Here is a 15945-nt window from a genome sequence, read left to right as displayed (position 1 = left end):
TTGCAGTCATATGGTCTGTGAGGGGGTAGCCTGTCTGCCTCCTTCTCGCAGAAAACTTCCAAAAATTCAGCGTACTTGTGGGGAATCGCTTGCAGCGTGCCTAGCAGCAGCTGTGACTCCTCTTCCTCTCCTTCCTGCCTGGGCACGATGCAGTGTTCAGCACAAAAGGAAGAGCCGAAGGTCAGCTGCCTCTGGTACCAAGCCATCGTTGGGCTGTGCTTGTCCAGCCAACTCATGCCCAATACAACGGGCGTGTCAGATAGTTGAGTGACGTTGAAGCTGATGATTTCTCTGTGATTCCCAAGTCGCATCACCATTGGTGGCGTCTGCTGCACCACTTGCCCCCCGAGCAGCTCCCTGCCATCCACCGTGACAACCTGCAGGGGCAGTGTGGCTGGCAGCAACTGCACAGCGTCCGCATTGCTGCCTGAGTCGATGGTGATTGGCACGTCTATGGTGATTCCATTGGGCAGCTGGAGAGATGCTGTGAGCCGCACTACTGGTTTGGGCGGGAGGGGGTTCACGGGCTGCAAAATTTCTGGGGACTGCGTCACTAACACGTCTGGCTGGGCCCCAGTGCCTCTTCCTCCAGCCAGACTGCGTCGTTTCCCTGCTGTGGTCCTCCTTGCTGCGTTGCTGCAGTCACCATTGCTGAGGCTGCAGTGAGCTTGTGGGGCCTCTGGGGACACTCTTTTGCCATATGCCCTGGTTCCTCACAGACGTAACACTTCCTGTTCCCTCTAGGAGGCTTCGCTTTCACTGCTGCCGGTGCTAGGGCTCTGGTTGCTGACTGAGCCCTTGCACCTCCAACCTCCATAGGTTCGGCTCCTCCTCCTGGCGGAGGCGTGGATTGCGCCCGCGCTGCTTCTCTGGGAAGGAAGGAGGGGCCCCCGGCTGGTTCGCGCCCTCCACGCCCTTCGTCCCTGCTCCACGGACGTCCTTCCAGCCTCACCCCCACTGCCAGTGCCCTCTGAACGACCTCCTGGGTGGTTCGGGGTCTCTCCCCCCTCGCGATCTCATCTTTAATCGAGTTGTGCAGCCCCTCCCAAAAGAGGTCTCTTACAGGAGCCGAATCTCTGTCCCATTCCAGGGCACTGACCAAGGCGAAAAAGCGGGCATGATACTGCCTGACGCTGGCCCTCCCTTGTCTCAGCCCATGCACCTCCTTTCGTGCAAGATCCACGTCAATACTTGATAAAAAGCACCCATCCATCGCTTTAATAAAGGCATCCGCATTCTGGAGCGCCGGATCCTTATCTCTCCATAAATTGCGTAGCCATGCTTTCGCATCCCCATGCAGATGGGACATGATGAACCCCACTCTCTCTTGTTCATCTCTAAAGTCTTTATGCAGCAGTTGCAGTGCGCACAGTACGTCGGCTCTAAAGTTGGGATACTGTTGCAGGTTCCCATCGAAGTGAGAGACTAGCCCGCCTGCCCGTCTCGCCAACCCAATTCCCTCCTGCCGGGGTGTCTGCTTTGTCAGCACGTCTAACCTGACCTGGAGATCCCTGCAGGCGGCAGCTGCCTCCTCCTCTCTCTTCCTGGATGCGAGAACCTCGGCGTTCAGTTGTGCCACTGCTTTTCTGAGGTCCTCTATCTGCTGCTCAGCCGTCATGTCGTCTGCCGTTCGTGAGCTCGCTAGTAGGCACCTGTTTCTCTCCCCTCCTCGAGGCTGTAGATGCCCACAATGATGAGACGGAGCTTACTGTCAGAGCTGCTTGAAGATCCTAGCTCACAGAGGATCACGCTAGCCAGCGATCATTAAGTAAAAGTCTTTATTGAATTACAGTTTCCATTCTCACGCTGCTGCGCGCAAACTCTACGTCTAGTAGCTAGATCGGCGAAGCTCCGTCTGAGTCTCCGCCCCGTGTGCACCAACTTAATATCCTAGCCTTGCTCCACCTTTTCCGCCTGACTGTCCTCCTCTGGGTCCCTCTACCCCCCGGGGCTTCTTCCTTCCGGGATTCTTCTGACGCTGACCCGGACCCTCCTGCCTCCTTGCGCCGGGCTTTAGGACCTGGTTCCCTTTCGGGGCTGCTTACTGCGCCGCCTTCCTCTGCATTTGAACTTGGCGCGCGCGCCCAACCTTCCACTTTCCTCTTAACCGTTTCTTCGCTCCCCGATGGAGGCGTGGCCACTCCTGACTCATGCCCTCCCTCCTGTGGTGAGCTGCCAGCGTTTCCCCCCTGGCTCCCTTCCTCTTCCCTGCTTCCTGGCGGTGACGCTGGTCCCGATTTCCAGCTGCTCCCCACTGAGTCTCCTCTGGCTCTATCTTCCTGGGGTGCCCCCCTAGACTCCCCCCTTGCCCTGGCCACTGGTGCTCCTTTCTGTGAATCCTCTGATTCACTGGAAAGACTGGGAGATCTCGGGTCGTCGTCATCACTCATCTTTTCTTCTGCCTCCTCCCCTTCGCTCTCTGTCTCCTCCCTTGCCCGTGCCTCTGCTCCTAAACCCCTGACAATGATGATGATTTTTTATGGAATAGGATGTCCCTCTTTTAGTCAGAGAAATATCGGAGGGTATAAGAGTTACCTGTCTTATGAGAGTTTTATGGGGCGGTTAGAACATATTTTTAGGAATATGGGAGCCTAAAAAAGGGACATGGTGGGAACACAATTCTGAAAGTGCCCTAATTGGTGCTTCTAAGCCATGTTTACTCCTAAACCTGAATTGGTTCCCTATGGGGCACCAAAGGCTTCCCATAAGTTCTGATTGCCCTGTCAATAAAAATTGAATGGGACTATGGCTTCATTGAAATGCCTTAAGTGGGGGAACGACTTATTATTTGAACCAGTGGTAGGTCCGAAGTGCTGTCAGCTTCAGTTAATCTTCCCCACTGACCGTTAAGTCCAGTCGTGGACGACTCTGGGGTTGCGGTGCTCATCTCGCTTTATTGGCCGAGGGAGCCGGCGTTTGTCCACAGACAGCTTCCGGGTCATGTGGCCACTTCTGGCAAACCAGAGCAGTGCACAGAAACACCATTTACCTTCCCACTGGAGTGGTACCTATTTATCTACTTGCACTTTGACGTGCTTTTGAACTGCTAGATTCTCCACTTACCAGCAAACAAGGACAGAGAACACGGAGCAAGACCTTGTTCTATAAAATGACTAAGGAAAAGTCACTACTTTATGAATTTGCCTCTGGATTCAGAGCTTTGCATTTCCCTCCACCATTCCTAAGATTTTTGCTAAGGATCTCATGTGGACTTCAGAGCATGAAATTAACAAAATGAATTCCACATCAAAGCTTCATGAACTGTGTGTAACCTATTAGTAGTTCCCTTGCTTCTAGTCTTGTGCAACCTCCATTGTACTCAAGTAGTGTGGAGGAATGATGCTGATCATCAAAGGATTTGAGGGGATTTATTGATAACTTCTAGTGCGATGGAGATGTCCTGTGAATTGGTGCCTGAATGTAATATCGGGCTACATGATGGCTAACAAAGTACATCTTAATTTAGACAACATAGATGAGCTCCTGGTCCAGAAGGAGATTGACCACTGATTCAATCTGTTTTGAATGGGGGATGTATTTTCCTTGAAGAATCAGGGTGCTTCTGGATTTGACTTTATACCTGGATAAACAGGTGGTGGTCAGGAGTGCCTTTGGCCAGTTAAGGCTGATGCAGTAGCTGTTCCTGTTCCTGTTCCTGAGAAGGTTGGATCTGACCGATTGACCTTCGTTACATCCAGGTTGGATTATGGGAAAGCATTCTATCAGGGGGGGTTATATTTGAAGAGTCTTAAGGAGTTTATAGGAGCTGCAATCTGGACCAAAATGGATGAATGATTGCCTTTGGGCTGTTGCGATTCTGCACAGCCGCACTGGTTGGTTTGGGGCACAATTCAAAGTGTTGGTGATTTACCTTTTCAACTAAAGCTTTAAATAGCTTGGGCCCAGGATCAGAGGGAGTCCTGTCGTAGGGTGGAAGCACAGCCTCTTGGGACAAGAGAGGCCTCAGCAGCTGTGCCCATATAATAAAAGTACTGTTGGCACTCTTACCCCATTTTTGGACAGAGGCTCTGTGCCCTTAACAGCTGTGGCATGCAAAAATTCAGCAGGCACAGCTTTTCTAGCATGGAGGTGTATAACAATAGGAAAAGCTGTGTTGCACCTGCCAGGTATTTAGTGTGTGTCTTTGAAAGGCAGAGAACCTGCCAACATAATGGAGGGTGGGAGAGAGAGATGCCAATCTATTATTATTTTAATATCACACAGCACCCCAAAACAGCATAGGAAGCAGTCTTCAATTTCCCTTTGGGCTTTTAGGATTTGGCACAGCAATTATTTCTAACCTACTTAGCTTCTGCAGCTTTACCACAAGTAAAACATGATTATTTCTGTGCCGTCTTTAAAGAGCCAGTGCAGAAACTTTTTTTTTTTAAAAAAGCCAGGTGCAGACAGTGTCCAAAGCACATTGCTTCTGAGGCAAACTGATGGAATGTGCAGATGACATGAGGCATTTTCAGAAGGAGCAGCCCCAAGGAGCCACAATTTAAGAAGGATGTTGACAAGCTGGTTCGTGTGTGCAGAGGAGGGCAACCAAGATGATCAAGGGAGCACTTGAAGGAGCTGGGGATGTTTAGCCTGGAAAAGGGGAAATATGATAACCATCTTCAATAACCTCAATGGCTGTCATATGAAAGAGGGAACAAGCTTGTTTTCTCCTGCTCCAGAGGGCAGGACTTGAACCAATGGCTTCAAGTTACAAGAAAGGGGATTCCGACTAAACATACAGAAAAACCTTCTGGCAGTAAGAGCTGTTTGACAGTGGAACGGTCTCCCTTGGGAGGCTGTGGATTTTCCTTCCTTGGGAGGTTTTTACACAGAGGCTGGATGGCCATCTGTCCTGGATGCTTTAGCTGAGGTTCCTATATTGCAGGGGGTTGGACTCAATGACCCTTGGTGTCCCTTTCAATGCTAAGATTCTGGAAAATGCAGCTGTCCCATATGGAGATTGAGCCTGCAACCTTGGCGTGATCAGCATCAACCAGGGCCGGATTTAGTTTTGATGAGGCCCTAAGCTACTGAAGGTAATGGGGCCCTTTATATGTCCAGCTGTCCTTTGTCAGCAACAAATTGTCACTGTTTTTTGTGTTGAATATATGCTATACGGTAATTTATGGACCTAATAGGTATCTAAAGCCATTTGCACATACAGTGGTACCTCGGTTTACAAACTTAATCCATTCCAGAAGTCCGTTCTTAAACCGAAACCATTCTTAAACTGAGGCACACTTTCCCTAATGAGGCCTCCCGCCACCAGTGACCTTCAACCGTTCGGATTCCATTCTTAGACCGAGATAAAGTTTGCAAACTGGGACACTACTTCCAGTTTTGCGGAGTTCATAAACCAAATAGTTTGTAAACAGGACTGTTCTTAAACCGAGGCACCACTGTATGTATTTTATCAAAGTAATTGTTGAACTGAAATACAACTAAGAAGTATAATATTAATAGCGAAATACAATTAAGTAGTATATTGGGGGGGGGCAAGAGAGTGGGGCCCTAAGCTATAGCTCAGGCATAGGCAAACTCTGGCCCTCCAGATGTTTTGGAACTACAATTCCCATCACCCCTGGCTAACAGGACCTGTGGTCAGGGATGATGGGAATTGTAGTCTCAAAACATCTGGAGGGCCAGAGTTTGCCTATGCTTGCTATAGCTTGTTTAGCTTATACATAAATCCGGCACTGTCTCTAACCAACTGAGCCAAAGCTTCTCCGCTTAAATTTATCATGGTGTTTTTTAAAAAGTGCAACTCCACCTGCTAACAGAGGCTCCCCTAACTTTCCGCCCCACCCGTTGGAGAGAGGAACCTTGCTGGGACGAAACAGCCCTGGGATGCTGCGGGGAGGTGACCGATGGGTTTCCACGCCTAAAATGGAGGCTTTTTAGTTTGTTTGTTTTTTGCTCCATCTGCCTTGCAGGAACAGCGGCCGAGTTGGCCGCGCAAGTGCGTGCGTGCGCCTGGCCTGTTCTCCTCCCCAGCTCCGTCTATGGGCGACTCTTGACAGCTTCCCGACCCCGCACAGCTGTACAAAAGAGAGCAATTATAGGCGCGTCACGTGGGCAATGTAAGGAATGCGATGGGAGGCGGGAGGGAGCGGAAGGCGGCTCTTCCCAACTCTCTCCCTGCGCGTTTGTGGCGCTTTCCCTCGCCAGCGACAGAGAGGGTGGGGGGAAAAGACAAAAAAGAAAGACTGGCAGCCGTGGGAGCCAACGGGAGAGCCGCGACTGCTGCCTGCTCCCTCCAATCACGGGGAAGCTCGGGCTCCCAGCTTTGAAGGCTGGGTATCCTGTGTGTGGATGGATGAGCTGGGAAATGCTGTATCCATATTCCGGGCGCGCGCGCCTCTGCGAAGGGGCGTCCGAGTTGGCACCCGCTAAGTGAGGTAAGGAGAAGGAGGCGGCAGGCAGCGCTTGGCTCCCTCTCTCTCCCCGGCCCGAGGCGCAGAAAGAAACACTGGAAAGGTGAAAAAAATAATAAAAGGGGGGTGTTTTTTGTCGTCGAAGCAAAGCCGGAGTCGAAGGGGCAGGGCTTTCGAAGCTTTGCCTGAGAGGCTCTTTGTGTGCGCCTTTGGGCATCTCGGCGGAGAGGGCTTCTTCGCGCGCCCTGGGGAGGAAGAAGAGAAAGGGCTCGTGTAAGTGCAGTGACGGGTCCGGACTCCGAAGCGCTGCTGCGGTGCAACTGCTGCCTCCTTGGCAGGCCGGTGCCCCCATGCCCCATCCCTCCAAAAAAATGAACCCTGCATCTTGCTGCTGTTTCCTTGCCAGCGAGAAAAGTTGGAAGGCTTGTTTTGTATTGGAGGCGAAGCCTCTCCACCCTGCTCCCTTTCCCTCCCTCTCTCACCCCACCCCTCTTTGGGATCCCCCCACGGAGAGTAGTGATTCATAAGCTGCGAGTGGGTGTGGAGCTTTCTTCTGGATTCAGAAACCGGTGGTGTCATGGCCCAAAAATGCCTATATGTGCACTGCACAGATGCAAAGCGCTTCGTGGCTTTTTTGTTGGCTCAGCAGGTCTGCGAAGAAATGGACTTGGAGGAGAGAGACGCTGTTAGCTAACTGTTGGGATTTTTATTTATTTATTTTTAAGTATAAATTTTGGTTTGATTTTATGAAGCCTTAAGTAAATGGAAGGGACTCGTGCAATATACTGAGAAAGAGCTTTGAATAATTGGGACTGGAATAGACTGTGCATAAGGAGCTTTTAGTAAATTAGGATGGTATTCAATTGAGTTTTACTCGGAGTAGACCTATTGAAATTAATGAGCATGACTTAGTTAGGCCCATTAATTTCAGTGGGTCTACTCTGATTGAAACTTGAATACCACCCATAGGATTTTGTCATTTTTCTACTGAGTATGCATAATTAAATATTAATCTATGCCTAATACATTAAAGTATATGAAAAAAGATATGTGACTATTTCATATTTATAAATATCTGCATTGCCTATATTACTCAGACAGGGAAGTTTTACAAGGCATGCATTAGAAACTTTTTAAGGGTTTTCTGAGGTTTGATACATGATAGATGACTTACGATGCTGTAAGATGTTTATGTAAACTGACACAAACAAAAAAACTTCAAAAAAAGAGTCAGGGAGAAAACAATTAATTTTGTTGAATTAAATCTGTGGATTTTAATTTCATGCACACTTCTCTCTGGCTGCAATCCAGTCGAGAGTTGGGTGTACTGAAGTCCACTGAAATAAGTCAGTTTAAGTATATTTAACTATGTGGCCCAAGTCTTACTAAAATCAAAACATGCATATAGCTTGTAGAATGTTTATATATAAATAAGTCCCATTTAACAAAGTGTATCAGCATTGAGTAAACCTGCCTAAGACAGGATTAATACACACCTAACTGGAATGCCTCTGCAGCATAGCAGTACCAATGTAAGGTGCAAGAACTAAATCAAGACACTCTGTGTTTCTGTCAATTGTGCAACTTTAACCAGTTTGTGTCTGCGGAGATGATTAAAGATTGCTTTGTAGTCTGCAAAAAAAGCTGCTGGCTATAGCATCCTGAAATATGAACTACAGGCATCAGCTTAATGGTTGGATAACTTGGTACATGTTGAATTTTAATTTATTTTTTATGATGGAAGCTGATTTAGAGAGTACTTCCTCTTAAAAGGCATCCTACAAATGCTATAAAATTAATTTATTTATTTCCACTGGTCACTCACCTGTGTCCAGTACAAACTGCCAAGTCTGCACGAGAAGATTCTCACTTTGTTTGCACAGAGAAAATGGGTCATTCATTCATTCATTCATTGGGCCTGTTTCATTAACTTACCATTTCTCCCTAAACTGTACTAATATGCTAAACCAGGATTACCAGAAGCTTGCTGCTACATTGGTCTTTTCTGTTGGAGTTTGTTATTGAAGTTCTGTCGCAGCAGTTCTAAGAATTTACCTTCTCATTTTAAGATGTTGGTTTGGTAACACAGATTATTAAGGGACTCCCAGACAGGTGTCTTCTGATGTACATGAATCTGAGGGTTCACAATCCTTTTCTTCTGATCTGCAGTATGGAGTTAATTTTAAAACTGAAGACAGAGACCATGCCGTCTTATATATTTTGTTCAATCTTCTCTCTCGACATAGATTATTTCTGTTTTGCTAGGGACTACACTACAGTCGCGGGTGGCACTGTGGGTTAAACCACAGAGCCTAGGACTTGCCGATCAGAAGGTCAGCGGTTAGAATCCTCACGACAGGGTGAGCTCCCGTTGCTCAGTCCCAGCTCCTGTCAACCTAGCAGTTCGAAAGCACATCAAAGTGCAAGTAGATAAATAGGTACCGCTCCGGTGGGAAGGTAAACGGCGTTTCCGTGCGCTGCTCTGGTTCGCCAGAAGCGGCTTAGTCCTGCTGGCCACATCACCCGGAAGCTGTACGCCGGCTCCCTCGGCCAATAAAGCGAGATGAGCACCGCAACCCCAGAGTCGGCCACGACTGGACCTAATGGTCAGGGTTCCCTTTACCTTTTACACTACAGTCGAAGTAAATATATTCATTAGACTTACTATGTTCCCCACACTGTTTAAGACCTCCTTCTAACAGCCATAAATGGCCTGTTCTTTACTGAATTGAGGCTAAGAGCATCAGGACTCTATTTGCCCAGTGTACATTCTTTAACCTTTCATGAAGCTAACAGCTCGATCCTAGGTGTGCTTATTCAGTTGAGTTTGATATGTTGGCAGCTGACTTGCACTTAAAATACTCATGTGGGCAATTTATTCACATGAGCAGTAATGCCAGAGTTGCAGAAGTTGTGATTTTTCCTTTCACCGGAGCAAATAGAGTTACAATATGTAAATCAATGTGACCTTGATGTTGTGTTGCTCTCTACTTCTCTTTAACTGCTGGTATAGGATAAGAACCAATTTGCAGAAGTAATGTCTCTGATTTTAATGAATTTACTATGAAGTGTGTGCCGTACTATAGCTGTAGCTGACGGGGAGCCAGTTACATCGCCTTTGACTGTGATCAGAAAAAAGATGCTTGAAAAGGGGACAAAGTGACAACTGATGAATAATCTGTTCGGCGACATTTCCCCCCTAATATTAACCCATCACTTGGCACACTAAGCAGTAACTGATGACCCTGAGACATAAAGATTTATATTCAGGGTGGGGAGTCTGCTAGCCTTAACCATAGATAAGTGTGTTTTGATTACTTAGCCATTCCATTTGAAATCTTGATGCAAATAACTTTAGGAAGTGAATGCATGCAAGGTCAATTTGAGAAGAATTACAAAAAACCACTCAGGCTTTCCTCCAGAATACAGTGGTACCTCGGGTTAAGTAATTAATTCGTTCTGGAGGTCCATTCTTAACCTGAAACTGTTCTTACCCGGAAGCACCACTTTACCTAATGGGGCCTCCTGCTGCTGCCACGCCGCCAGAGCACAATTTCTGTTCTCATCCTGAAGCAAAGTTCTTAACCCAAAGTACTATTTCTGGGTTAGCGGAGTCTGTAACCTGTAGTGTATGTAACCTGAAGTGTATGTAACCCGAGATACCACTGTATAGCTGATCTAGTTGTTTCTTTCAAACGTATATGACCTACATTGCCTTAAAAAGAAGGTGCTGTACCGTCAACAGATACTATTCATAGGTACCTTGCCATATATTGTAATAATAATGCAACTGTAAAACACTGCTACAAATACATTGGCTGCATTAAGACTTCATGCTGAACCATAATTAAGCATTATGTGAATGAGTCTTTGGCATCCAAGCTACACACATGCGTGCACACACACACACACACACACCTGTGCTATGGTACAAGTGCAAGGAAGAGATCAGGAACTTCGGCCTCCATTTTCAGTTTGTTGTGATTTGTAATGTGTAAATGTGAAGAGACTGTGGTTAATCTTACCTGTGGTGTAGGGATTGCCACCCCCAAACCTGGTGTCTTCCAGATCTTTCGGACAACAACTCCAGCCATCCCTAACCATTTTTTTGTGCTGGCCAGATGGGAGTTGGGAGAGCACCAAACCTCCATCTGGAGGACACCAAGTTGGCTCTGCTCTGCTTCAGATAAATAAAATATTTCAGGAAGTCCCAATATGCTAATCCCATTTGCTTCCATAGTTCCTTTGGGGAACGGGACGTACCTGTCAGCGTCCATAATCTTTCCTACATAATTGCCTGTTATAATTTAGGAAAATCAGTCTTTTGTTTTGAGATAAAAAAATTACAAACCTTGGATTTCATTATCTCAGTGAAATCCAAGGTTTGTAATGCAAGCTGAGCTGAGTTAAAATGATGTATTCAGCATTCCCCTGTAAGCAGCAGAGAGAACCTTCCATCTGGGTCACTTGTCCCTCTGTTTAACTGCTTGGCTGAGTATACTGCCACTGGCATGTTGTGGGTAAAGTGCAGAGACTTGATATATATTTTTGGAGGCTAAACGTACCTGGATGGAGTAAATTAGTTGGGCACCATCCAACATGTTTGCTCAGTGTGCTTTAGTAGAAGCCTCTAGACCTAGTGGTTTTGGAAAGGCCATGAGGAGTTTGATAGAAGTGTAACTGAATCCCCTGGGTTCTATGGGAAGCTACAGAAAGGCGTATTCCGGTGCGTAGAAGGAAGGTACAGAGTCTGAGGCAGCTGCAGGACAGAGCCTGGGTTCGAGAACTTCCATGGCTCTTGAGAACTGTGGAAAGGGTTGCAGCTCAACAAGTGGCAATTTGTAAGTGGGCGGTAGGTGCTTTCAGACATGGGGAAGTTTTGGTGGGGAGTAATGTAAATGACTTGCAGGCTGAGATCTTTTGAGAGGCATTGGTAGAGTTACAGGGAAGTTCATGGCTAAGCCTTAGACATGGCAACCATGAATGATGATATCTACAGTATGACTCTTGTGCCATAGAGTATGTGAGGAGCTGAATTATATGGGCCTGAAGTCTGAGTTTGTGGGTTTGGGATATGTGCTAGATAATGGGTAGGCAAACTAAGGCCCGGGGGCCGGATCTGGCCCAGTCGCCTTCTCAATCCAGCCCACGGATGGTCTGGGAATCAGCATGTTTTTACATGATTAGAATGTGTCCTTTTATTTAAAATGCATGTCTGGGTTATTTGTGGGGCATAGGAATTCGTTCATCCCCCCCCCCAAAAAAAAATAGTCCGGCCCCCACAAGGTCTGAGGGACAGTGGACCGGCCCCCTGCTGAAAAGGTTTGCTGACCCCTGTCTAGATCTATGGGACTACATGAATCTTAAGATGTATGTATCGGGGGGTGGGGGGTAAAACAGGTGGGAGGAACTTCCTTGTGCTGTAAGAATTTTTTTTTTTGAAAAAATTATTGCACTGGACTCACTGAAGTCCCTTTGTTGGGGCTCACTGTTTCCCTTATAACACACTCTCTCTCCTGAATATTTTCACATAAGGGTCCCTTACAGTGCGCTATCTCTCTCCTGAATATTTCTACAATTTAAACAAAAGGCATATTGATTTTGAAAGGGATTAGTCATGTTACCAGAAAATGCTTTGCAGGGTTGGGCTGGAATAGTTGGGAATAAATGTCACAGCATACAGTTTCTGTGTGAAGACAGAGGGGTGATAACCATAGAAGCCAATGATTTTAATATCTTGCAGAGTTAAAAAAAGAAATGGAGGTGGGAGATGAAGGCCATATTATCCACTGATAGTAGAAATACTGAAGTTCAAAGTACTTCGTGTAGGATATTAATAACCCTTGATGGTACTCTGCAGTACCATCTACCCAGAGTGAGAAGAATAGAATTTTTCAAATAAACAGTAATCTTGTGTTAATGTGGTGGGGATGTTGCTATTGAACTGGGGATTTCACAGTCTACACTGTGCACATTAACAAGGATGCTTGATCAGTTTACACCAGATCAATGTAAGAGCAGTGTTTGAGTAGCAAGAAACAGTTTGAAGCATAGAGTTGGATTTTGTTAACCTGCTTTGCTAGCAGCAGCTAACAAAATAACTCATGCTAGTTCAATGAGATAGTTCCCTCTCTTCTCCCCTCCCATGCACCCCACACCACCTAAATCTGCTCTAGGAGGTTGGGAGAACCCCCAGAATAACACATGGGGGGTTGCTAATTTGACTGTTCCATCCTGTCTGGCAAGCAGAAATGTTTGCACTGATGGAACTGTCAAATCAGCACAACAAAATAATACTGGAGAGTATTAAATTGAATGACTATGTCAGCCACTGTAGGCTTCCCCATATATATTTTTTAAAAAAATATGAGCTTATTTAAAACAAAGCTGACTTAAACCATGTGTGGGCTTGTAGCATGCCTTCCAGTGCATGTCATCTTGAAAACAATTCCTATTGACTTCAGCGGGATTTATTCTCATGTTGGCCCGGTATAGGACAACAGCCTTATTCAACGTATTCTTGGGGATTTGTAAGAAATACTTGCCTTTATAGAATGAACAAATGTGAATAATGCAAAGTTGAAGTACGCAGCCACAGAAATGTCTGCATATTAGCATAATGTTTTATCCTTCGTAGCATCGATAGAAAGGCTTTGGGAAGCAGTGAGTAGTTTCGACACAGTGGTTCGAACCTAGGGTGACTGCACAAGCAACACTGTCTTCCATAGAACAGAAGTTCTATGTTTAGAGAAAAATGTTGCAGTTATTTGGTGTATTGTACAAAGCGTTTGCTTCTTGAGGCAAACATCTGGGTATTATGGTAACGTTCAAGGTTATGTTCTGCTTTCTGTTTCTTAGCTATGGTAGGAAAAAAGAGCCTTTGAACTATTTTCTAGAGTGATGAAAGATTTTTCATGAGCAATTTGTAATAAATAGAAAAACCTTAGCAGAAATATAGCAATGTCCATTATAATTGGCATACACTGAAGTTCAGGTGGTAACAGATACAAGTATAAGATTCAAGTCTAATGTAGTATGAACTATGAAATGGCTGAGTGCATATCATTTACTTGCCATATTATGGATGGGATATTTAGGATATTTTTCATAACAGGAACTCCTTCAATTGCTGTATTTTTTAAAGTGGATTTGAAGTGTCCAGATCCATCTGAAGCAGTCATGCAATTTGTGTAAAATAGATATATATTCACAGGTTTGTCTTAAAATTGCACTAAACATTGTATAATCATTAAAATGCAGCAGTTTTGTTTCTAGCATGTAACTATTGAAATACCGTAATTGTGCTGCCATCTTTATTTGAACAGCATGGTGCTTTTCCATAGTAAACCATGCTCACAACATCAAAAAAGTGTATGTAAGTTTGCAACAGAATTTAAATAGATCAATAGGGCAATGCAAGCATCTCATATTAATCACTTTATAATAAAATTAAACAGCCCACTGATAATTCATTGCATGATCTAACAATAAAAATGCAAGAACATAATCAAGATAGCTGCAAAAAGTTATGGATCTTCAAAACTAGAGATTGACATTAGCAGCAACCCGTAAACAATACCCCTTCCTGTTGGCCTATAGGTACCTTAAAGAGCAGAAGCAGCCTCTGTAAAATAGGGTAAGGAGATGGAATGGAAGAAATTTGAAGCAATTGAAAATGGTGCATGTGCTGCACCATAGGACTTTGACAGCTGGAAAGCTGTGACTGGTAGGATAAAAAGATGCCACAGAAATTTCAACTTGCGAAGCACACAATGGAAAGCAAGGAGGAAAAAGGATGTGTGCAGTTTTATATACAGTGGTACCTTGGGTTAAGTACTTAATTCATTCCAGACGTCCGTTCTTAACCTGAATCTGTTCTTAACCTGAAGCACCACTTTAGCTAATGGGGCCTCCTGCTGCTGCCACACCGCTGGAGCACGATTTCTGTTCTCATCCTGAAGCTAAGTTCTTAACCTGAGGTAATATTTCTGGGTTAGCGGAGTCTGTAACCTGAAGTGTATGTAACCTGAAGTGTATGTAACCCGAGGTATCATTCTAGATTGCTTTAGATCCCTTTTTAAATTAAATTTTAAATTTTAAATTAAAGTGGTTTTTTAAAAAAAAAAATGCTTAAATGAAATAAATATTATTAAACCCTTAACGCATCTCCTTGTATGTTAAGTGGAACTTATTCCCAGGTAAGTATGTACAGTGGTGCCTCTGGTTAGGAACTTAATTTGTTCCGGAGGTCCGTTCTTAAGCTGAAACCGTTCTTATCCTGAGGCGCGCTTTCGCTAATGGAGCCTCTGGCACGCGACTTCTGCTCACATCCTGGGGCAAAGTGCACAACCAAGAGAAACTACTTTCGGATTAGCGGAGCTCATTATCCGAAGCGTGCGCAACCGGAAACGTGCGTAACCAGAAGCGTGCGTAACCAGAGGCACCACTGGATAAGATTGCAGCGTTAATAAAGGATCATGGCATGATATGTGGGAAAGGGGGGGGGGGGGAGGGAGGACCCAATGAATTCCCACAGTAGCAGCCAGCCAGATAGACGGAATGTAGACAAGCAAGTGACCGAGATTTGAGGATTAGCAAGTGGAATAGAATCTGAAGAATTTAACATCATGATCTTAAGCATATTTACAGTGCTATACAGGTAAGTGGGGCTTTGTCCCCAGTAAATACTTTCCTACGGAGTAGCATTCACACACGCTACCTCCTTTCTGATTTTGTTGCATCTGTAGGATGCTTGTACAGTGGTACCTCAGGTTACAGACGCTTCAGGTTACAGATGCTTCAGGTTACAGACTCCGCTAACCCAGAAATAGTACCTTGGGTTAAGAACTTTGCTGCAAGATGAGAACAGAAATCACGTGGTGGCAGCACGGCGGCAGCGGGAGGCCCCATTAGCTAAAGTGGTACTTCAGGTTAAGAACAGTTTCAGGTTCAGAACGGACCTCTGGAAAGAATTAAGTTCTTAACCCACGGTACCACTGTAATGTGTATTGCCGGTGAAGTATCAAACCACACGAGCCACTGTGCCATTTTATGTGACTTTAAAAAAAAACCTGGCGACTGAGCACTTTTCTCTCCAGATTTGTAAGAGTGTTGCAAAAATTAGTGCGGTTGGATGGAACTTATTGTCTGCCTTTGCAGAGAGGCATCTGAACACCCTTGCAATATGGAACAAGTGGTTCTTTATTTTCAATGTATTCAACTTTGAAGATGTTTAATAAAAAAAACCCTCCGCTGTGAACTTCAGCTGTGCATATCCTATTAGAAAGAAATAATAGTCAAAAGGAAAACATTTAATATGAGCCATCTGTGGTGCAAATGCAAAAGTAGAACAGAGTTGCTCACTAGATCTTAATAATAATAATTAATAATGATTTTAATATTTATACCCCGCCCATCTGGCTGGGTTTCCCCAGCCACTCTGGGTGGCTTACAGCATATCTATAAATATAATAAGAACATCAAGCGTTAAAAGCCTCCTGATACAGGGCTGACTTCAGTTGTCTTCTAAAGACATCAACACTTCAGCGAAGTTGCATTGTTGCATAAG

At 45.3% G+C, this 15945-nt stretch overlaps 1 protein-coding gene across 6 annotated transcripts in view; it reads left to right on the top strand.

Moving 5' to 3' along the window:
• The first annotated feature begins 6278 nt into the window (after window positions 1–6278).
• Window positions 6279–15945, top strand: part of ARHGEF10 (Rho guanine nucleotide exchange factor 10) — a 104783-nt gene continuing 95116 nt past the window's right edge. For 3 of the 6 annotated variants that reach the window (XM_081188968.1, XM_081188967.1, XM_081188963.1), the window contains exon 1: window positions 6279–6401. The gene's annotated coding sequence lies outside the window, so the exon portion shown is untranslated. Of the gene's footprint in view, window positions 6481–6532; window positions 6651–13569; window positions 13591–15945 lie in introns of those variants that run through there. The other 3 variants (XM_081188964.1, XM_081188965.1, XM_081188966.1) reach the window with 3 other exon arrangements.

This window comes from Podarcis bocagei, assembly GCF_964188305.1.
Source record: "Podarcis bocagei genome assembly, chromosome: 3".
Classification (NCBI taxonomy): Eukaryota; Metazoa; Chordata; class Lepidosauria; order Squamata; family Lacertidae; genus Podarcis; species Podarcis bocagei.
The sequence above is the reverse complement of the archived record's forward strand: the minus strand, read 5'-3'. Positions and strand labels throughout refer to the sequence as shown.